At 39.5% G+C, this 25021-nt stretch overlaps 1 protein-coding gene across 4 annotated transcripts in view; it reads left to right on the plus strand.

The window, feature by feature from the left end:
• The first annotated feature begins 4985 nt into the window (after positions 1-4985).
• ENOX2 (ecto-NOX disulfide-thiol exchanger 2) overlaps positions 4986-25021 on the plus strand; it is a 267589-nt gene continuing 247553 nt past the window's right edge. For 3 of the 4 annotated variants that reach the window (XM_004778712.3, XM_004778706.3, XM_004778710.3), the window contains exons 1-2: positions 4986-5192; positions 6482-6541. The gene's annotated coding sequence lies outside the window, so the exon portion shown is untranslated. The remainder of the gene's footprint in view (positions 5193-6481; positions 6542-25021) is intronic. The other variant, XM_045068220.1, reaches the window with a different exon arrangement.

Raw genomic sequence — 25021 nt, forward strand, 5'->3', positions numbered from 1 at the left:
CTCTCCTGCTCCTCCCTGCTTATGCGCTCTCTCTCTCAATCTCTCTCTCTCTGTCAAATAAATAAATAAATAAATAAATAGTCAAACTCAAAGAAGCAGAGAGTAGAATGGTGATTGCCTGAGGCTGGGTGGAATGAATATAATGTTTCAGTTTTGCAAGATGAATAAGTTCTATATATTTCCTCCACAGCATAGTGCCTACAATTAAAATTACAGTATTGTGTACTTTAAAATATGTCAAGAGGATAGATCTCATGTTAAATGTTCTTATCACAACACACACACACACACACACACACACACACAAGCAAGGAAATTTCTGAAGGTGATGGATATGTTAGGGCCTTAATGTGGTGGTGTGATGGTATTATGGGTACAGACACTTGTCTAAGCTAATTGATGTGTGATGGTATGATGGGTACAGACATATGTCCAAGCTAATTGAAATATATACATTAAATATATGAAATTTTTGTTTATCAATTATACCTCAATAAAGCTTTTAAAAAATGGAAGGGCCATTGCCCATGATTTAACCAGGAAAATAAAATTTTCCACAAATCAAACCATATTTCCTTTTGTGCCTCATTGATAGAAAAAAAATAGCACCCAAGAAAAAGTAGTGTTAAATTTAGAGTCTGTACTTTGAGGAGTATAAAGCAAGGGGATATTTTAAAGGTATTGGGTTAACCAATCAACAGTATTGCCCCAGCAAACCAACATCATTATTAAACAATCTATTTTAAAATGTTTGATAAGTTGTCCCAAAACTCAATCCAGCTACTGATCATTATAAGCCTTCTTCAAGTATCTAAATAAGCAAAAAATATGTGTATTGTGTACGGAATAATACTGGAATTACATCAGTGAAAATGTCAATAGACAAATAAAAGCTTGATCAGATGGCACTAACAGCAGCACTCGGTGAACAGAAACTCTACACAGAGTCAAAATAGGACCACTATTTGCAGAATCAACTCTGACACAGGCCAAGTGTAAGTGCTAACACAGGTCACTGACTGAGTTGTGCTCCGGCCACAGAATATGGTACGACATTGGCCACTGCATGAGTTAGCTCCACAGATAATTTCTGATAAGGGATTTCAATGAAGAGAGAACACTGACCTTGGCTAAAACCAGAAATTACACCTTGGGCTTTCTCTGGCCAGAAATGCATCCCAAATCCTGTTCATATGCATAGTTGAAATCCTGGCCACAATCTCTACACTCATATTGTCCGTGGATGAAATGCTCTAACACAGGTCACTGACTGAGCTGGGTTTTGGCCACAGAATAAGGTATGACATTGGCCACTGCATGAGTTAGCTCCACAGATCATTTCTGATAGGGGATTTCAGTAAAGAGAGAACACTGACATTGGCTAAAGCAGAAATTACAGCTTGGGCTTTCTCTGGCCAGATATGCATCCCAAATCCTGTTCATATGCATTGTTGAAATCCTGGCCACAATCTCTACACTCATATTGTCCGTGGATGAAATGCTAACATTGATCTGAGACAAAACTCCAGGGCATATCACAGGTAATGACCTAAAAGGACAAAAGATTGAATATTAAGTTTAACACTAACTACAGACTGAGTCTAATGCTGGACCAAGAAAAAACTTTAACCGTGAACACTAATTGTCACTTCAACTGATAAAAGACTGATCATAAATCCTATTCAAATTCTTATTTAGCTTTTTCCAAGGCAACAAGATCATCATGAACAGCAGCCTCTGGCAGAGCCATCACTGGTCTTTGTTGATTTCCAAGCCTAAAAATACAAGTGATTCCAACACTGACCAAAACACTAAAGTCAAACCTTGAGCTGAGCCCTATCCCTCATTGTAGTCCATCTAAGGCTGACCCCCAGACAGCTCTGACATTAGTTTTATAATGAAGCCTCTTCCTACTTACAGACTAAATCTTCATATTGGCCAAAATTTGAACCCAAATCTTGTATACTGACTTCCCAATGAGGTATAATCTAGGCCATACTGGAATAATGAGAACTTCCAAGTGAGCTTTCATAACAATTAGAAACAGACTCTAATCCTTGACACAGATTGAACCATGGCTATACTTCTGGGGCCTAATGTTGATATCAGGCTGAGCCTTAAATTTGGTTACATGGTCCTTTAACAAGGGATCCATACCAACTTGTAAAGATAGCAACAGACTGACTAAGCCTTAACCTAAGCAAAGCCTGAAGCCAAAAGCATTCCACATTATGAACCTGAACTGTGACCATGGCTTGAACTTTACATTATCTCTTGACAAAACCTTAACCATGGCCTACCGATTGATCTATAAATCCTGCCAGACTAACATACCCAGGGCCATTACTTCACAAATTCATCTTCTTAGACTCAGGTATTTCTTTTCCTGGATATATTTTCAGGCATACTTTCTACCCACAATCAAGAGTCTCACCTTTCTATGTGTAACACACACACACACACACACACACACACACACACGCAATCTAATAAGCCTTGCAGAAATACTACTTGTCACAGATATGTATTTTAATTATTAATCTTATTTATTGATATATCCCCCCCAATTAGAGTATAAGTTCCAAAGGAAAGGGATGTTACTTGTTTTATTCCCCACTTCTCTAATCCCAACATCTTGAATTATGCCTGGAAAGTTGTAGGTACTCAAAAAAATATTTGTTGAATGGATAAACGAGTAGTTCCTTGCTACTCTTCTCCCTCTTATTTGACCTCTCTATGTTATATTCTAGTAATTACACTTTATTTCCTCTTGGTTCATCTATGTGGCCATTTCTTCTAAGCTCCCTTTGAAAGCAAGGAAGCTTGACTTCCTCTACCTACTCCTTGAATATAGTTATTTTCTAGGATTCCAAACTTAATCTTTGTCCTCTAAAAATTATTATTCTAAACACTAAGTGAGATTTAATCCATATTTGCTTAGTTAATTACCATCTATATACTGAAGTCTCTCAAATGTTTAGTTCCAACCCAGACCTCTCTCCTGTGCTTCAGACCTATACTTCCTTGCAGTCACTGGTTATCTCCACCCAAATGTTCCACAGACTCCTCAAATTTTAAGTGTCCAAAACTTAATTTCTTCTATCCTTCACAAAACTTGTTACTCTTTCTGGGTTCCCTATCTAAATGAGCGGTATGACCACATACTCTGTCTCCCAAATCAGAACTTGAGAGTCCCGAGACACTCCATCATTTCCCTTACTTTCCATATCCAAATTATCACCAAGTCCATCTGATCATACCATTTCCTTGCTTAAGATCCTGTTGATAGTTCTCTACTACTTTCAGGTTAAATTTTGAATTCATCGGTATGGCCTCCTATTACTGCCTGATCTAATTTTTTTTGTGGGGGGAGGTAAGGGGAGGTGTTCTCTGCACTTTCTCACATTCTTATTCCTCAGTATAAAATATGGTTGACCTCCCTACACCCAGATGCCTTACCAGTTCTTCAAATCTCACCATTCAAGCATGGCTTCTTCCAAAAGTAGAATGAGTTTTGCCACTTCTATTGTCTGCAGAGCCCTATGCAGACCTTTTTTAGAGCCTTTTCACATTGTATACTCCATCTCCTCTTATAGACTGTGAGCTACTTAAAGGCAAGGACTGGTTTCTAATTCTGTAGCAATAGTGCTTAGCCCAGAGCCTTCCACAAAGCAGTTTGCTGAGTAAGTTATTCAATCCATTAAGTCCTCTTATTTTTTCATTTCTCTTTTATAATTTTAGGCAATTACCTTAGCAAAATGCAATCCCTCTTTGTTTGCATTCATTCCACTTGTGAGTCAAAAAGTTGTCCTGATCAGTAAAATTGTAGTAACCCAACTGTAACAATCAATTCAACTATAAGGATTAATCTCTAACAAAGAAAAAAAGTAAAAAATTAGGAGTGAAATCAACCTTAATAAACCATCATTTTCCTCAGCTTTTAAATGGCTTGAAAGTGCTAGATGTCTCCATCTATTTCTTTATCTACCCCTTTTAGCACAACTTTTACCAAAACAATAGTTTACTTTTTTAAGATTTTATGTATTTATTTGACAGAGAGAGAGACTCATGCGAAAGCAGGAACACAAGCATGAGGAGTGGGAGAGGAAGAAGCAGGCTTCCTGCTGAGCAGGGAGCTGGATGTGGGTCTCCATCTCAGGACACTGGGATCATGACCTGAGCGGAAGGCAGATGCTTAACAACTAAGCCACCAAAGCCCCCCTAAAACAATAGTTTCTTAAAGAAATATACATTTATTTCTTATTATTCATGTTGTACTCTCTATCTGTTCTAAAATTGTTGCATTACACCAGTGAAGTGGCAACTGTTCTTCGTGACAACGACATGGTTTCCTTATGGGGCAAGTGGGCTTCTGTTGGGTGGGCTTAGATCACATTGCTCTGTCTCTTATGATACTACTTCAAAGGACAAATGTGATACCCTACTGGAAACATGGTATACATTTTCCCCAGAACCTCTGAAATGATTCTAATGCAGATGGTTGACACAGAACACACTATGACAGGTTTAAAGGACCAGTTATTCTAAGTCTATCAGAGCAAAAATAACATTTTTAAAAGTCGTTCAACCAAACTCAGTGAGAATTTTAAATCACGACATAAAGTGCTTCCCCCAAAATGCTAACAGCTTAACCAATAGTAAAATAAATCTTGAACCCCCACAAGCACATCACCATACCCCAAGAAGCGAGAGTCTGTAGGGCACTACATTGCAAACTACAACACCCACAATACCCTCCCTCATCTGAACTCAGTGTTGATCCAACTGGTGATAGGAATTGTGGGTATTCAGAAAGAAGGGCCTTAACTCCATCTCCCATAATCCTTTGTCCTCACTTGAGTCTCTCCGCCAATGCCGACACTAGACCCCCCCAGGAAGCACAGCCTCCAGCGGCCTAAAACTACATTTCCCATGAGGACAAGGGACTGGGCCTCAGGCTTCCCTGGTGACCAGTAACCAATAAGAGAGGCTGAAGCCGCCGTGTTGTGGGTGAGAATCTGGCCCTGGGCCTGAGCGTCCGGCCTAAGCCGGCTAGCACAAGGCGGGGAGTTGGGAAGACCGTGGCTTGACGTAAGGCGCCGCGAGGGCGCCGTACTCTCAGAAGCTGTCACGCCGGCCCGATTTTCCACGGCTGTATAAGAAGTAGCCCTTCGGTAGCCGGGGAGCTGGAGGTCAGAGAGGCAGAAAGCCCGAGTGGCTATGGCTGGGGACTGTGGGACCGAGGGGGGCTAGGGAGGAGGGTGCTTCCGGGCCGCTGTCTTCGGCGTTTAACTCCGCCCAACTCCGCCTCTGCCGGGGAGGGGGTGTCGGGACTGGGAGTTAGGGGTGGGTTTTTGAGTTTTTCCACGGCAGTTTCCTTGAGTTTTGAGCCTCGGGAGCGTGCCCTCTCTACTTCTTTTCCTACTTCGCCCGCTTTCTTTTTCTCCTTACAACGCTATCGTCTGTCCCCGCTGCCGTCCGGTGCCACCTCAGAAATCTGAAGTTAGGGTTCTCTACCGGGATCTTCTTAGGCGACGTCTGGACTCTTTTTACTACTGGGAGGAGTTTCCTCTCTTCCCTCAGTTTACATTTCAGATTTGGGCACACACCATTCCCAATGCACACACTCCCCGATGTTTCCTCTGGGGGCGTGGGAATTCTCGCCACGCCTAGAGAGTGACTTTTTGCCAAATTTTCACTTTTTGCTTCCTTGCTGGTGAGATGAAGATCGTCGCCCTCTCTTTATTGGCCCGTCCAGCCACCTGGCCCTTCCCTGACCAGATCTTTGGAGTGGAAAGGGTTTCTCGTCAGTTTCTAGAAGGGGTGGGGAGTAGTAATAGAAGAAATTTCGCTTTTGAGGAACATGTGGTTAAGGTTCAGTGCAGTGCTTTGGTAAGAGGCAAAGGCAAGTTAGACCTCTTTTAAAAACCGAGCGCTTTTGGGTATTCCAGTACGGACTCCTACAGCACTGATACTGACAATGATTTAGGGGGCATACTGACTGCGGAATAAATTAGACGGCGAAACAGACCGTATCAATTATTCTATTATTACAAAAACGTGCAAAAAATTTGTAATACTGATGGAGTTGGGAGTTGACATTGTCCTCTGTCTTCCAGAGCAGTCCTGGTAGGCTTTGTGGAGGAGGTGAATTTTAAATTTCAGCTCCAAAGGAGTAAAGAGGATTTGAAATGGGCAAAGAGGAGAGAGAAAATGCTTTCTGGTATCGGAACTGGTATCTGAGAAGGGTAGATTAAAGAGAGAGCACTTTTGTGAAGGGCGGGCATGGGTATGCCTGACTGGAATAAAAGGTGTCATCAAGGAGAGATTGTGAAAGAAATAGTGTTGGAAAGCCTGGGGTCATAATAACAGGATACTTTAAAGCATCCACATAGTTTGGATATTATTCTATATCAAGCAAAACTAAAGACAAAAAATTAAGATTGGGTGATTTTTGTGTGTGTTTTTCTTTTCATCCTAGGGGAACCTGATTTGAGATCATTTCTTGAAGAACACAAAGAAGTGTGGTGGTATGTTCCAGGTGTGAGTTTAATTTAAGTCCAAGAAAAACTTTGTCTTATACATGTTTTATTAGTGGCTATTCTTAGCTACACCCTACAGCTGTCATTTTAAAGCCTGGTGCTGTAAATTTATTGTCTTAAGAAGTATATTTGCTGTCCTTATACGTCATGTTATCTGAATTGTCATTTCACTGGGCAATAATAATCACTATTTATTGAGCCCATGTAATGTTCAGGCACTATCATAAGCACTTTGTTGCATTATCTTAAGAGTTTTACGAAGTAGGTACTATTTTCCCCAGTTTTCTAGAAGAGAAAGCTAAAAGGCAGAGAAGTGAAACAATTTACCCAAAGTCATATGGATTGTAAGGAGTTGATTTGGGGTTTGGGTGTATAGATCGCTGGCTTGAAAGCCCATGCTCTCTCTGCCATGGTTTACTAGTCTCACTGTTCACTTTTGTTCTTGACTTTCCATTTGTGGTAAGGAAAGATTATTGTGTTGATCACCCTGGCAGAAACCCAAATGATTCACTTTTAGTTTCTATGTCAGTATGTGTGTGCTGTAAAGTAACTGCCAAAACCGAATTAGCTTAACTGCTATTGCAGCCGTAGCTAATTGTGTCTGCCAAAACTATAGTCAGTATGGCTATTTCTGAATCAGATAAATTCTCTTTAAAAGACATGTCTTACATGTAAGCTATTTGGACCTGAACAGTACTTTAGGCTTTATTATAGCTTTTGTTTTAAGTGACCTCCTATGTCGTCACTAGGTCTCCTTCGTGACCTTTGCTCACATGCAGTGCTCAGGATGCAACAGAGTATGAGATGTGAGCTCTCCCTAGGTCTGTTTGGGGAGGTGTATGACCGTAATTCTGAGATAATGTGTAGTATAACAGAGATAGGGACAAAGTGCTATTGGAAGGGTAAAGGAAGGAGTGTCTAACTGTCAGGGAGAAGTCTTCTGTAAAGAGGTGACCTGACAGGTCTTGAAGGATAATGAGTTTTCCAGGCAGAGAGCAGCAGAGAGGAGGCATTCCAGATTAGAAAGAACAGTCTGTGAAAGATATGTGGCTTTAGAAGAGCAAAGCATGTCCATTCAATCAATATTTAGGAATTCAGCATGGCTAGGGTATAGATTGTTTGGGGAAAGGAAGGTTTGTAATGGAAAAATAGGTTAGGGCTCATTTGTGAAGTACCCTGAATGCAGTGCTAAGAAATTTGGATGTGCTCAGGGTGCCTGGGTGGCTGAGTCGGATAAGCATCCGAGTCTTAAGCTCAGCTGAGGTCTTGATCTCAGGGTTGTGAGTTCAAGTCCTGCTTTGGGCTCCATGCTGGGCATGGAGCCTACTTAATAATAATAATAATAATAATACTTTTTTTAAAAAAAGAAAGAAATTTGGATGTGCTCCCATAGGCCATTGTTTTTTAAACTGTAGGATATCTGCCAGTGGTGGTTATGTTGTACTTCCACAAGCATTTTAAGTTTTAGTAATTATATATTCTGATGTGTCACATAAAAGGTAAAACTGAATTATATCATCAAACCTAAGGTTATGGAGGAAATGGCTTAGTAAAAATAGAAAGTAAACAAGTTTTATGTTTATTTAAAGACAGATGTTAAGTAAATAATAGTACACGTGGTGTGTGAATATGATAGTACTCAAATAAAATTTGGTAATTAATGATTGTAGGCAATAAAAAAACATTAAAATGTTTTAGGAGAGGAGCACCATAATGAGATTTTTACTTTAGAATGCACTGGAGGGGGGGCCTGACCAGTTAGGAAGCTAGAGATGTTGAGGACCCAAGGGAGCTGCATATGAGAGGAGGGAACAGATATAAGAGACATTTAGAAGGTAAAATTAGTAGGACTTGGTAGAAGTGATTATTATATTCTGTCAGTGTCATCAGACTTATTTTTGAAAGTCTCTATGTCACTTGTCTGTTATCCTTTATATTCTAAGATGTGCATGTTATTGCCTAACTCAGTCCATGGACATGATATATACATGAAGGTAACACTGGAGGCTGTTTTCACGAATGGGTTTGGATTACACACAGGCAGCTTCACTGCCTTATTGAGTGCCCTTGACAGCAGTGGCACAAATATTCAAGGCACTGGTAAGGAATATGAGTATGATCTGTGACCCTTAGTCATCTGAGGAACTCCTCCTTCAAGTCTGAGTTCAAATATCAACACCCCTTTTTTTAAAAAAATTTTTACTTATTTTTAAATTTCTTTTCAGTGTTCCAGAATTCATTGTTTATGCACCACACCCAGTGCTACATGCAAAACGTGCCCTCCATAATACCCGCCACCAGGATCAACACCTCTGAAGCCTTTCCTGCAACTCTCCCTGCCCCCACACTACACACAGACACATGCAAGCATACATGAAACAATGTTAGGCTCCTGGCCTCCATGGAACCCTGCACTTACCTCTGTCCTAGGCTGCACCACACTATAGTGTGTCAGTTTGTGGATGTGTCTGGCTCTCCCCTAGACTGTGAGCTCCTTGAGGGCAGACGCCAGGTCTCTTTTATCTCCATACCCAGAGAATCCAGAACAGCTCTTAGCACTTGGTAGATAAATATAAAATGGTTATTGGATGAAAGAGATGGATACACATAGTCATATGAATGTAATTCATAACTTTGGTACCATAGTGCCAAATGTTATGAGAAGATGAGCTGTTTGCTACATTAGCTGCTTTTGCTGAATAAAGCAGTAAATTAAAGTGTCCTGAATGCATAACTTCACTAGAGGTTTCTTTCTTTCTCATTTTTTCATTTTCCTTCACTCTCCTGTGGTCCCCTTAACTTTTTCATTCTCCTCAATTATCCACCCAGCCACCTGTTCCTTAGGCCTGCTCATTGCTTTGCTCCACTTGACAGGGTTCACATTGTTCCCGGCCCAATAGTCTGCCAAGGAGCCATTCCTCCTCCACCCACCGAATGCAGTTGACTCCATTCTTGAAATCAGTCTCAAATGGGTCTCCCACTCGTAGATGCTACTACTGGGACTGTAATTTGATACAACCCTTCTGGAGAGAAATTACCAGTGTGTATCAAAAATCTTAAAATTGGACATAGCTTTCTATCTACCACTTCAATGTCTAGGGCTCTATGCTGAGGACGTAAATGTGATATTTCCAGAATTTTAGCTCTCAGGATAAATATCCCAGGGAAAGGAGAAAAACATAGCATTTTAAATGTCCCCAATACTAGAGATTTGGATTGAATCAATTATGATATATCTATAGACTAGATTACTGTACTAAGTAGCCATGTAAGTTGATGTTCCTAAAAAAATATTTAATGATGTTGAAAATTGTTATGATATATTAAGAGAAAATTCAGGTTACAAAGCTGATAAATTCCAGTTTAAACACACACATACACATGCACGTGGCGCCACACACACACACACACACACACCCCTATGCATGCATACATCGGAAATTACTATCCTATAATGTTAACACACAAAAATGCAATAGTGGTTTGCTGTAAATGGTAAGGTATCATGAGTTCTGGTTTTAACCTTTTATATAATTTTCCTTTCTAATAATCTATAATAGTGTATTTGTTACTTTTTTAAAGTTATTAAAAATGTCTTTCCCGTGTCTACCCCTATTATCATTGCCTTAGTTTGGGGCACACCGTCCCCCCCATATACCCTGCAACACACACACACACACACACACACACACACAACTTTTAGCCTGGATTACTACTGTCTCCAACCTGCTTCCCTTCCAATCTGTTTTCCACCAGTGCTGACAGAATGATTTTTCTAAATCGCAAATCTGAAGCTATCCAGTTCTATATAAAATAGTTCAGAGACTGCCCATTGTCCTTAAGATAGAATCCAAACTTCTTAGATTGGCTTTTAAAACTTCTGAAAATCAGCTCTCTGCTTTTCTCCCCAGTGTCACTTTTTCCTCCTGTGATTTACTTTTTCTTGGTGTCTTAGGCCAGTGCCTGACATTTAATAGGAGTTTAGTTAATGCTAGCCAAATGTTGATGTGGACTGTATGGGTTAACTCTTGTGCACCAGGATTTCATTCCATCCTCAGTAAACATATTAAATACATGCAATAGTTATCTCTACTTTACAGATGAGGAGAATTAATTTAAATACATAAAGTGGGAAGAAAAATCATCATCATAAAGAACATTTTTTAAAGGAAAAAAAATCGAAACTTCTTTCTGTAACACAGTTCTCTTCATTTTCCTGTAGCCTCGGCCAATTATAGTCAGTATACGCTCAGACTTTGTACATTTCCTTGGGCAAGTTCTGTGTGACCACAGCTTAACAAGAATGGTCCAGACTGACATGATCTCACCATGTCACAGTTCACATTGCCCTATTGTATAGAAATCTTTCCTTTGTGTACATAACACTTCATGCAGGAGACACAGAAGAGCTCCAATTGCTTTGTTTTTCTTTCTGTTTTGAAATTCTATGTCTTTTGGGATGGGGATGTCAGCAGAGAGCTACGGAAAACTGTGATAGAATTGAATGTACAAGAAACAATGTGTCTCATGGGAGCCAATGTCATTGGTTAATTTATTTTTTTTAAATGTCACGTAGATGTATTTTCCAGCAATCTCTCCCCAGGGAAGACCTTGGTTGAATTCAATGGTTAATCCTATTTACAGAATGCAGCCCATGTGTGCACTATATTCCTGCATTGTTAAGTGGTCTTAGACATATGTAGTGGATTACCGTAACGACATACAATCAGGTGAATATGGGATATCTGATTTTCTCTACAAAATGTATCAGTGTTCGTATTGTCAATCAGGATCCTGCAGCATGGTCTTTCCTTCATTTGCCTTACAAATAAAATCCATTGTGCAGAAATGGATGCTTTTAAGGGATAGAAGTCCTAAGCATGAATTGTCTGGATAAAATGATATTGCTTTATAAGGAATTATTGCTTTTAAATAATCCAAGAGAAAGAATCTATAATTCTCTTGTTCCATGATCAGATAAGTTGAATACAGAAATTACAGATAGAGGTTCAATTCATTTAATGGATTATTGTGGGCTTATTATGTGCAAAGTACTCTGTTAGACACTGCACTAGATACTTATAAATACCCTCTTTCGATGCCTTCCAGACAGAGAGGCAGAGACAGAGGTTGACCTAATGTACACACAAGAATGAGTGTGCAAGAGCAAATGACAGAGAAGATTTTAACAAGCAGGTCCATGATACAAATGAAAATCTCTCCAGCTGAAAACTGGGATATGCGCCAGTAGGGACTTATTTTTTGCCCCTTCTTTCCTCTCTGGGATATATAGGCAAAAATGAGCTACCACATAGCTGATAAGCAAATGATCTACTTCTCTGTTTACAAACAGTTTGAGAGAAGGAACAGTGACTGTGTACGGCCAGCCCTGCACAAGCCTGCTAGTGATGTGAGAGTTATGACTATGTCAGCTTTTCCAGGGTTTCTCTCTGCTGCAGAGATTTGGCAGACACCTCAGACAAATTTTATGTCTCTTAAATCTTCTGCAAGCTAGGCTTGGCTTATAGATTTATGTGTACAAAAAAAGCGAAATGTTTACCGGTTTGACATTTTTGAAGATCAAAACAGACTCAGTTTTTTTTTTTTAATTCAGCATACACCTCAGTTTAGTTTACAGAGGGGGCTAATTGCTTTTGCTGTTTGTTTAAAACAGCTGAAATGTTTACTTTCCAGAAGTGGCAACAGATCATATGTCTAAAGATTTATATTCCAGGCCTCAATGTTGCTTCCTCTTTTTCTTGCCTACGAGCGTCAAGTTTTGCTAAAGTCTTCATTTTCTTTCTTTCTTTTTCTTTTCTTTTCTTTTTTTTTTTGCCTGTACTGATACACGGTATAAACCAATGCAGGACGGGAGGTGCTGTGAAATATATAGGCGATGTAGAAGAAAAATAAAAGGTTTTTTAAAGGTTTTTTCTCAGTTTTTCAGTGGTCCTGTCCCAGCAAAAGGTTGTCCCTTGGTGTAATAATGACAGGTGAGAATGTGAACTGGAGAACTCTGAGCGACTACCCGTTAACAAGTCTGGTCCATATGTATCTGTAGGCAGAGCACAAATGGAGTTTTGGCTGTAATTCAGAAGACTCAAGCACTGTGTGGAGAATGTTATGTAAACAACTTTACTTCATTCAGTGCTGAACTGTGAAAGATAATGATGGGGAAATCCCTAGTAAGGGCCCTTCTTGGCCACTCCAGCTGTTCTTCTTTTTAGCCAGTAACAGCGGCCAGTAAGAGCTTCCTGGGGTAGAAACTGTGCCACAGTAAGACCCCATAATATGTCCTCCCACCATTTCTCCTTCCGTCAAGTCCTCAAACATACTTCACTAGGATTACTTTGGTCACATAATATTCTAATTTTTACCTTTGGAGAGATGCTGAGTTTGAGTTCAAGGAGCACTTGATATCCAAGCTCATTTATTCAATAGACATTTGAGCACATATACAGGACCAGACCCTATGGTAAGCACTAGGAAGAGTGATCATTTAGAAGTAGTCCCTGCCTGCCCTTAGAGAGCTCACAGTTAAGTAGAGGGGGTGGAGATAAACGCCCAAACCAGTAATTACATTACAGTAGGAAAGATACATTACTTCAGAGAAGGAGGTAATATACATGGTGCCCTGGAAACATGATGAAGGGAATAATTGCTAGAGGTTGGTAACATAGACCAGAGTCTAAATCACAAAGATGAGTCGAAATTGCCTAGAATCCGGGTGGAAAGAGAGGTAGGTAGGGGGAGCACCAACGCATGCAAAGTAGTCACGTGTCAGAATGGATAGTTTCGAAAAAGCTAAGATCTTGTGTGTGATTCACTGGGAGTTGGGTGGGGGACCGGACAATCTGAAAGGTACCTTGTGGCCAGTTGGTGAAGGAAGTCGGCTTGCTAAGGAGCTGGGCAGGGGTGATCCAGTACAGGGTGTTAAATGTGGGAGTGACATGATTGGATTAGAGGATGGGCTGGGATGGGGTGGGAAACCAAGATAGAAAACATCCACCTTTTAGTTTGGAAGTCTTGAGAGGTAGTCACTTGCAGTATATTTAACAGTGTCATCTGCACTAGGTTTTCTTTCAATATCCAAAAATCCCTTTGAACAGTTGTTTCCTTCTACACATAGGACATACCTTCCTGTACTTCTTCACATGTTGCTTAGCTGAATATTCATTTTTCCACCTCAAATCAATGATCTCCGTAGTAATTGGGGCTTGATTACCATGAAGGAAATCAGAGATTCAGAGCTTAGCAACTTGCTTTAAAAAACTGTATGAGGCTTATTTATTGTTTACTGAGTCAGCAGGGCTGAGGTGAGTGCTGGGCAACTCCCCTTGGGGGTTGGGGGAAGGAAAGGGACAGAGGCTGGAAAGATGACAGAGAGTGTCAGTTTTAAAAATGGGCAGCATTCGGAAAGTTGAAAAACCTTAAAGGCCACATCCAGATATGGGAAGTAGATAGAAGGGCCAGAAGTATATGAATATAAAACAAATACATGTTGAGGGTACCTGTGCTTCAGCAGACTATACTATCTAAGCTGTCAGTTTAGAACATATTCTTTCCCCGACTCCGATATGGTAAATGGCTTGCCATTATCCATAGGATGAAGTCCAAACTCCTTCGCATGGCCTTTCTGCCATCTGGCTCCAACCTACCTTTCCAGTCTTCATACTTCTCTCTTACAGAATTTTTCTCCTCCAGCCAGTTACCCTTTCAGACACTGCTTTGTTATGGCCTCACCTGCATTGTGAGCCCTCTCAGGGCAGGGACTGTGCTTATTGTGTTTTTGCGTCCTCTACAGTGCCTAGCATGGTGTCTTGCATATAGTAGGCACCCAAGGTATATCTATGGGTTGATTATTGGCTCCCCATTCTTTCCAGTTTCTCCACTACTATTGACCCAATATCCTCTCTACTAAAAGTGGCAACTCAGACATTAGGTAAAAGGGGTCAGCATTCCACAAATTATCTTTTAACCTTCTATTTTGAAATCATTTTAAATAAAATTTTCAAAAATAATACAGGACTGTCATGCCATTCACTCAGATTCACCAGTTTTTAACATTTTGTCCTATTTTGGTTTATGCTGCCTTTAAAAAAAAATTAAAAATATATTTATTGGCGGGGAGGGGCAAAGGGAGAGGGAGAGAGAATTTCAAGCAGACTCCTTGCTGTGCATGGAGCCCAAGGCAGGGCTGTATCCCAAGACCTTGAGATTATGACCTTGAGCCAAGATCAAGAGTCAGCCCCTCAACCAACTGAGCCACACAGGTGCCCATATGCTTCTTTATATAAATGTGATATTTTGTTCTGAAACATTTGAAATTGAGAAAGCTATACTCCTTATCCCTCTTCTTTATTCTCAACCCCTTATGGTGAAAAAATTTAATATACAGAGACCATTAATGAATTGTACAGTAAGTACCCCTATATCCACCACTTAGATTCTATAACTAACACATTGCTCTATTTGCTTTATCACCTATCCATCCATTTATACATCTTTTTATGATTTCAAATTAAGTTGTAGACAACCATACTTTTTTTCTAAATTCTTCAATATGTATATCACTGACTGGATGAACAAACTACTTTGTGCTCTAAAATCAACCAGATCATTTTGTTATATCTGCATTTACGATATTGCCAAAACACCAGTCTACCTGTGTATCTTTGATCTATTAGGCCATGGAACACATGTCTCTTCAATTAACTTTTGGATGTCCCTCCACTTCACCTAGTGCAGTGCCAGGCACATTCCATAAATACCACTTAATGTTGATGTACAGACACAGAGCTACGGCCAAGGAAGGAATGATAATAAAACTAGAATAAACCGAGAGAAGAGAGGAGTATATGAGAAATGGGCCAAAAGTGAATGGGTGAGAGAGAAGGTAGGGCTTGAAGAATTGAGGGGAGAAAAGGGTTAGCCCACCTGGTACTACCAGTTCTGTCTGCTACTTTCCAACCCTCTCTTTAGAAGGATAGGTTCCAGGAAATGAGGGACAATTGCTGCTCAGCAGACCGCATGACAAGTCTTCTTGCTACTACTTAGGCACTGCCAATTAGTATATTCATGTTGTCTCATGAATATGCTAATCTACAAGATGCAGCTTAGTTTTAGAGGGTACGGGTGGGCCACTGAAAACTTCTTTCATGCTAAGTCTGTTCTACAGGCCAGGGAGCACTTGAGTTCAATGAATCTTGGTTTTCTTTTTCTTTACAACTTTTCCTTTCTTGTTCTGTTATGAGTTCTTATGAGTATAAGGATAGATCTAATATGCATTTACTGAACAATTTTGAGCCAGCCACTGTGCTAGCTGCTATCACATCATTAATGTTTCTCAACAACCCAATCAGGTAGATACTTCTTCTTTTCCCATTTGTCAGGTGAAAAAACTCGAGAGGCAGCATGATTAAGTACTTTGTCCATAAGCCAGAACCTGAGCAACTGAGGTTTGTTTTACTTTTAAAGCCCAGTGGTCTTAACCACATTGTCTGATGAAATTAAAAAAAAAAAAATTGCCAACCCAGTGCACGTGCAAGGAAGTTTGTTTTCACTGTATTGACTCAGCGTGTGATTTATTCCCTAAGCAAGTCCATCTGAATCACTGAATTCAGAAGGAATTCAGTCATTCAGACTTTAATCATTAGAATGTTAGTATAGTAATGGATTCAGATTGCTTGAATTCAAATCCCATTTTTATCACTTATCAGTTGAGTGAGTGTAAGCAAATCACTTAACATCAGTAAGCCTCAGTTTCCTTACCTTAAAATGAAGATAATGTTTAGCATATAGCTGTGTTGTGAGGTCTAATTTAAGAAATAATGTAAAGTACTATGACTTGTCTGGCATCCAGTAGGTGCTCAGGAATTTCTAGATTACTTTCTTTCTTCCCCTTTTCCCATTTTGGGCTGGACAACTCCCCTATAGCTTTCATTTGAAGAAAACAAACTGCTCCTGGGACATTTTTTGAAAAGAAACATTCTGAAGAGGAATATTAGGTTTACTGTTTCCAAGGCTAAGCAAACACAGTTGCTTAACTCTTCTGTGAGCGTATTTCAAAGTAAGCTAGAAACAGAAACCATGAGGAGAGTTAGAGGGGTCCAACTCCCTCCTTCCTGGAAATTAGGGCCAAATTGTGACAGTTGTTTTCTATTTTGTCACTAGAGTAAATTTCACAATCGGCATAGACTATCGACCTGGAATATTGGTAACCACAGCCCCTGCCATTCCAAAGTAAGCAAGCTGAGACCAAAATCATGTATAAGTAACTTGACCAAAGTCAAATGGTGAAAAATTTTGGAGAACCCAGTTCTTCGAGCTTCTTATCCAGTGTTGATTTTATGGTTCCTCTGTGGGTTCGTAGGCAGGTGAAACCAAGTTTTGATGTGTGTGCTCTTTGCAGGAATTTGGACTGATTGGACTCTCGGGGTTTGTTACAAGTTTGATTGATTCAGGGAACAGGAGGGTTTTTTTTCTGGTTCAAGTCAGCTTACTGGTTGCTGCTTTCAGACTGTTAGCATTACTATTTCATTTGGGGTTTAGCAAATTGGTGTTGTTTCTCCCTGTTTTAAGCTCATGGTTTGATTCAAGTTCTTGGTTCTTTGAAATCTTCCACTGGTATTTTTGTTTTTGGGAGAAATATTCATAAACTAAGGTGGTTAACGGTGGGAACTCATTTGAAAAGGTGGGTCAGGCTTATTGATGGCTGCTGTGAGGCAGCTTGGGTGGATTAGGGAACCATTAGTGCTTGCATTCTGGAACTTGAAATCAAGATAATGGAAACATTGCAAAGGTTCTTGGTGCATATGTTTGTGTGTTTGTTTTTATCAGGATGCTCTGATGCTTTCATTCCCATTCTTGCTAATCTGGATGGAAACTGCTGCCTCCTACTTCATTGCCTTTTGATAGATGCTGTCAGTAATGTTCTTGATGTTATCCTCATCTTTTCACTGTGAGAAAGAAGCGAACAAAAAACTATCTTCCTTGTACTTTTGCCCTTTACTTTGAATCACCCTACTAAGGAACTTGGGGAATATGAATTTCAAGCTAAAATGTGTGGAAGAGTTCAGTTGCAGTGCCCAAAGGCAGAACAGCCTGATTCTGAAATACAGCCTTTGTTCCTTTTTTACCAGTGTGGTTTAAAAAAATCTCAGGCAGCCTCCTTTGCCAAACCTGAAATTTGGCTGACCCTTTTGTTAGTGGTCAGCCATGCCACAGGTAGGGCTGTGGTGGGCTGGGGGTGGGGGTTGCAGTTCTGAAACCTCTGGAGAACTGTATCCTGCCTGCCTGACTTTCCACATGCCGGATGAAAGTGAGTTCTGGTGCTAGGGCTGTCAGTGGTTTTTTCAAGCTGTTGACTGTTTACCTAAGCATTTGGAAGGCTAGGATAGCAGCTGTGGTGGTAAAAAAAAAAAGGCTATTTCCAATACCTCAAAAGGCAGGCACTTTCTAGGAGGTGAGGTTTTGGATGATTCCAGCTAGTATGTTTCTGCTTAGAAAAAAAAAAAAAAAAACAAAAGCTCTCCCTTTGGATTCATTTGCTCTCCTTCCCTCCTCTCTCTTGCCTCGCTTTTTCTCTCCTCCCCTCCCAGCCCCCTCCTTTCCTTCCCCCCTTTATAAAAAATCTTTTTCTTTTTTTAAAGATTTTATTTATTTGACGGAGAGAGAGGAATCACAGGTAGGCAGAGAGGCAGGCAGAGAGAGAGGAAGAAGCAGGCTCCCTGCCGAGCAGAGAGCCCGATGCGGGGCTCGATGCGGGGCTCGATCCCAGGACACTGGGATCATGGCCTGAGCTGAAGGCAGAGGCTTTAACCCACTGAGCCACCCAGGCGCCCCAATCCTTCCCCCTTTTAATAGTTCACTTCTTCTTAGCTACCAGTCACCCAACTCTTTGTGATTCATATTATCCATTTTCCCTATTGACTTAACATAGATTTTGGATACATACTTTACTGGCATTTTCAGTATTGGCAATGGCATTCAAAGGGGGCAATTAGAGAAAGTTTTCTTTCTTCTCTCAGGAAGTGGACTCAGAGCACTTGTTTAAGGACACAGGTGGCATTAGAGGGGGCCAAGGAGAGCTGACATCTGATATTTTTGCTATAGCTCTCACTTTTTTTTTTGGCTGCTTCAGATTTAGCCCATGTGGACAGACACACACTTGGGTAACCACCATACAGATGGAAATCAGGACATGTGGGATTTGGCTGAACCATAGCTCCCCAAATGTTGCCTGGATCATTTAGTGCCCCAGGTGTGGCCACCCAGGACTTCATGTGCTAAAATTGTGTTCCAGCTTAAGCCAGCTGGTCACTGTATATATAGTATCAAGGCAGCTTGGAGCCTCATAAAACATGACTTTGGATTTTTACCTTGTGGATTTAGACTTTGCTGATCAACCTGAATCGCTCCACACACACTGGGCAGTAAGGATATACCAGGTTAATAGGAAGATTTAACAGAAGGTGGTGCTCATTGTCCCGTAGCTTGGATTCTAGATGGGACATAATGTTAGACCATGCGAAAACAAATGAACTGACTTTCCAGAAAGGAAAGACGGAATTAGAGTGCTTCCGTTTCTTTAATAAACTTCGATGTATTATGTATCAGATTTAAAATGTTTTCCTTTAAAACAGTTTCCCCTCTGTGGCACTTAAAGAGAACAGTGCTTCCTTCCAACTTTAAAACTGAAAGAATTGAGAATTCTTTTTATGAAATTATATTGGCTCTTTTGATTTTTCTTATGTGATAGAGGTGCCTGACTTCAACCGTTTGGGCAGACTTTGTTTCAGAGTGTAACAGTAATAATTCCATACAATTGTATAGTCTTTTAAAATTTACAAAAAGGTTTTTATATCTATTATCTCATTAGCTCTTCATAGGAGTCCTCTGAAGCAGTCAGGATAAGTACTATTGTGTAAAATTTATAAACAAGGGAACTTAAGCTCAGAGAAGTTAAATGACTTGTCCAAGGTAACACAGCTAGAAAGTTGTAGAACTGGAGCCTGAATCCAGGTTCCCTGATACCCAGCCCCAATAGTCCTTCAATTGAGTCATGTTTCCTTTCTAAGCGACTGCCTCCTTTTTGTTCCTACTCGTGATTCGTCTTCAAATTGGTTTAAAAAGTGTGCTTCAGTTTAGCAGATGAGTAAAACTGAAGCACTTACAGGCAAAGTGCCTTCTTAAGGTCATCTGTGGAGAGAGGCTTGCATATAGCTTTTAGCTTTTCATCTTGACTTTGACCGAACTGTGTTTAGGTATACATAGGTTGTTTTCCAGTGTTAAATAGATGCACAAAAGTTGTGTGATCTTAGTGCTTATAGGTGTGAAAGCTGCACCTGGGGAATGGAACTAGGGATGAAAAGTTGACTTAAAATAATTAGCTTCTTGCCTTTTTGTTAAGAGTTGTCTGATTCGATATAATTTAATTTCTTCATACTTCCTTTGCTTCCAGCCTTTTAAATACAATTCTTTAGGGGAAATTAGCAAATATTCATTTCGAATGTTGATTTCTCAGGAACAGGAGTAGCTAGAGGAAGGAGGAGACAGAGGGGTGACTTTTTATGCTCTATAAGACTAGGGAAACATTATTTCGTTTGGAGCTATGAGCTAAGATTTCTTCTAAGGCATGCAAATCGTAAAGTTCTGATTTGTCAACTGCATGCTGTTTCTTTAGGCACTGATGTATGAAATCCCGAACGAATTCTCCGATGAACATACTGCTAATTGCTTCTCCACCTGCTCTCCAACCTCCTCCTCCCCACCCCCTCCACTCCCAATTCAGCCTATAAGTGTCCGTCATTGGAGATGGATGGTGACACATGCAGTAATAGCAATTCATAAAAGCCAGTTCCAGCCCTTGTCTTCAAGGCTCCTGGATTTTCCACTGCCTGCTTTTGTGTAAGTGAAGTGGATGGAAGTGCTACTGGCATCAGAATCCACCTCCCTATGCTCCGTTGCTAGAGCTCAGTTGCTCGGCTGGAGCTGAGCTAAACAGAAGCATCGGATCTAAGCTGAATTATAACTGTTTTTTTTTTTTCCTTCAATAGGGGGGTGGGTTAGGGGTAGTGTGTAGTGAGGTTTGGGGTGCTTTGGCTTTTCTTTTTGTGGCGAGAAGAGGGTAAGGAGAGAATAACTCACATTAGGATACAACGTGAAACAGTTCCCTGAAGAGTGTCACGATGTTCCTGGTACAATATACAGGTATAGTATGTTTTATTTTATCTGAAATTTCCCTTTTGTTTCAAAGTGCATTCCTTTCTTATTTTGCCTCCAGTTCTACTGTACTGAAGGACAAATAAGGTTCTAATGAGCTAAACAAAATATCTGCATGAAACATGCCTGCCCCTTACTATAATGTTTATACCAGATTGCTATGTAAAATCTGGGTTTTCTGTTAAATTGGTAGTCCTGATTCCTTAATTGTGCGTGCTTCTCTGCTGTATTCTTGTGTTGAATTTTTGAAGTCTTATGTCTGCAACTGGTAGTATGCGATATAGCCCAGAGTGTTTGCACAGAAGACACAGTGCTTTGGAAGCAAAAAGCAATTTTTAAACACTTAGTATGTTGTGTTTCTCTTGAGTTTTTAACTCTCATATTTGTTAATTGGTTGTCTAGATTTGGAATATAGTTAAGAGAAGGGAAACTTCAAATAGGAAGCATTCCAGGATACATTTAGTTTGGTAAATTTATTTTTATTTCGTTATTTAACTCAGATTGATGAACATGATCTATTATTGTTGTTTGTTCTCCTGGTAGGAAAAAAAAAAAACTCCTGGAAACAGCAAGGCTAAACATGCCAGTGGCAAATCATTTTGTATTGTAAAGTATCATTGGACCAGAAGTGTTCCCTAAGTATTCTCTTAAGCTTTCAGAAACATATTGGTCCATAATAATGAAGGAACTTGAAGACTGATCAGACATTGGTGAATGTTGTTTAAAAGCCTTCTTATACAGCAATTAGAAAGGATTCTTCCAAACGAAGAATCCTCGAGAAAGTTTCAGTTTCCTACTGAACAGAACAGAAGCTGCGTTCCTACAACTATATGTTTTTATGAGTTTAAATAACATTTATTGTCAAGGACTCTCACCTCCATTCATGCTTTATTGTCCTCAAAATACTGTGCTCCTGTGCTTAAGAGGTAAAAGATCATGTTCTGTTTTGATGTGTGGTTTGACAGTTGATTTCGCTCCTCATTAATTGGACAGCATGCAGATGATGTGGAGAAGTGAGTGAGTGACAGTATTTCAAGGTTATGCTGCAGAGCATACAGTGAACCTTAGTGCCTGGACCAACAGCTGCTGAATTGAATTGTCTGCAATTAAAGCAACAGCAGGTTTGTGTAGTCTCCCTGCAGCCTGTTTATTTGAATTTATAACTTCAGTTTCTTCTTTGGGTAGCGGTTGGTTTGTTTCATGAAGTGTTGGAGAGTTGTGCTTTTTGGATGTTTTCTCCATATCCCGATGCATGCTTGACTACAGAAGAGCCATCTCTGTACATTTTTAATGTGAGAAGTTCTTGTGGTTTTTCTCTTTGGATTAAAAACAGAGACTATCTTGTTTTCTCTACTAAAAAAGCAAATAGATACATTTTCATGGAAAATACTGCTTGGTTCAATAAATAGAGGTTTCTCATGGACCTGTATTACTGGTTTAAATTGCTGGCAGTGAAAAATGTTGGACTTTGTTATGCTATTGGGTTACTATATCTGGGAAGAAGTTCTCTGTGCTAATAAAAGTGTTTATGTTAAAAAGATAGCCATTTCTCAATTCCAGGGTGACCTAATGAATGATGTCAAACCCAGCTAGGTGCCTTTTATGACTGAATTTTATTTGCATGTCACAAAGGAATACATATTTAATTTCCTCATAGTTTTACCCTATTAAAAATAACTTATAATTACAGTACAGTTGTTGGTTATTGGCTGATAGTGGATGTGGTGTAAATTTTTTACACAGTGATTTTACATATATTTGATCAGCTTATCCTCATGGCAACCGGGTGTGAGGGCTGTGGCATTATGATCTCCATTTCAGAGATAAGAAAACTGAGACTTCCAGGATAAGTAACTGGTCTGAAGTCTCACACCTAACAAGTGGCAGAGCCCGAACTCATGGGTTAAATTATCTGATTCAAGAATTTGTGATTTTTCTCCTCATATACTGGACTGCCTCTCAGTTGTTGGATCCAGGGTAAATTTGACTTAAGCTGTTAGTCAAGAAAACTAAATGTATTCATTTTCTTAAAAGAAAAAAAGGTTTTATTTGATAGAACTCTAGAGATTTTTTAATAATATTTTAATATTTTATTTTAATATGTGCATGCTTTCCAGATTAATTTTATAGATATATAAAAAACATTAGTCTTTTGATTAATTTATACATCAGTATGAATGAAGGTAGAGCCTTGTGAAATTTGGGGGAATTAAAATGTTCAATCAAAAAGGTTAATATGAAATATTTTCCTTCTAAAGCAAGCTGATTTGTTTTTAATATTCTGTTTAATAAACATACAGCTTTTTTCATGAAAGTATATGTATTTTAAAATACACTGGCCATGAATGCAAAGTGGTAAATGTTTTCAAGTTTGCATATTTTATCCAGATCAACAGAAAAAGTATACAGCTAACTCGGTTTCGTATTTTTCTTTTTGTTTATCTTATCTATCTACCTTTCTAAATAATTAGGCCAGCTTTCTCATCTTTTTAAATTTCCAAATGGTTTCTCAATTTTAAATTCAATGATTTAAAGGGGAAAAAACATTTTCTGTCCTACTGAAGAAGGGATTACTGTTTAAAATTGTGTTACCACTTCAGCAGACAGCCCAGATACTTAAGGAGTTCCTAATAGTTCTCTGTTAAATGGTTTTAAAAACCTCTTTAGGAAACATTCTTGAAGCCATCATTCTTAGCTCTGAATTTATTAGAGACTATGCCATAGACTGGAGAAATGATTGGATGCTCACACCATAGACAACTCTTCTTCAGTGTTTGACAATGAATATTTGAGGATATTGTCAAGAAAAGGAACCAGAGATAGGGCCAGGATTATTGGGACCTATTTATGAGACTTTTGGAAAGATGGGAATGGATATATTTTCTCAGAGACTGTGTAATTAGAATTTATCCTTATCTAGGATGACATCTTTATATTTTAACAGATCTTAAGGTAGAGCTATTATTCCTTGCTAGCAAAAAGGAAAAGAGGATGATATAAAGCCCTTTTTATCACTCTTTAAACTTAAATGGAATTTGATTCTTAAAAAATGCAGGAGGGAACTTGGCGGAGTGGGTCAGGGTTAGAGGGAGAGGAACTGGGAAAACTGGGGCTTTGGATTAATTGGAAGCTACATATTAAACTTGGTTGCAGGTGACACATTTTCTATGCAGTTGAAAGCTCTGGCTAATACCCCTCACTCCATTCCTCTTTCTGGGAAGAAACACTAAATATAAATGAAAAGGAGCTTATTAGGACTTTTTAAAATTTGGCATTTTCTGATTGGAGAAAGGAAAAGTGTTTCATCTGCAGAATAATCATTTTCCCCCCCTGTGTTCTTTGAGGCCAAGAGAATTTAGAGAGGGAGTAGATTTCTAGGATCTGGCTATTCAGGGAGCTGAAGCTGGTTGTCTGGTGAATTTTTCCCTTCATTATATCTCTGAGTATGTTGTAGGGTCTTGAAGTCAGGTCTTATATATGGGGGTATGAGGGGTAGTATACACCAGCCAGTGGTGTGCTGGAGCTGGCTTGCACTAGCTTATGTAAGGGGATCACTAAGAATATCTACAGATTTAAAAATTTACTCATATCTGTCTTTTTGCAAAAAAGACTTATGGTACTCATTATGTGCAATAGTTAAGGCATGCTGTCTATGCAGGACAGTATACTGCAGATGCCTTTTGATCCTCTAAACTGCACTGATCCCCATCCCTTGGATATAGCACTAATGCCTTTGAGGGTTCTTGAACATAGCCACAAGTAAGTGTACTTATACACATGATAACAATAGCTAACATTTACTGAGTACCTACTGTGTACCAGGCCATGTTATAAATACTTTATATGTATGAACTCATCAACTTTCATAGCACTCCTATGAAGTAGGTAGTATTATTTCTATTTTAATGTTAGGAAAACTGAGACACAGAGTTTAAGTAACTTCTGTACCACACAATTACTAAGTAGCAGCATCAGGATTCAAACACAGGAAGTCCATCTACAGAACCTATGCCCTTAACTACTATGCAATATGTTCTATATCTTTAAGGGCACTTCACTGAAGAAGCTGTTTGCCTTTGGTATGCCACCCATTGTCCGTACTTTTGGAAGACATAGAAAGTGTAGAGCTGTCTTTCTGCTTACCAGGCTGTGGACAGTTTTGCTTTTTTCTGACCCTCAGTGCTGATCCTCTGTGGCCAGAGTCATGGTGGATCGTTGTATCCCCAGCATCTTCTAAACACTGCCACTAGACATGT

The sequence above is a fragment of the Mustela putorius genome, unplaced genomic scaffold (assembly GCF_011764305.1).
Source record: "Mustela putorius furo isolate JIRA1106 unplaced genomic scaffold, ASM1176430v1.1 tig00003899_pilon_pilon_pilon, whole genome shotgun sequence".
In the NCBI taxonomy this organism is placed as follows: Eukaryota; Metazoa; Chordata; class Mammalia; order Carnivora; family Mustelidae; genus Mustela; species Mustela putorius.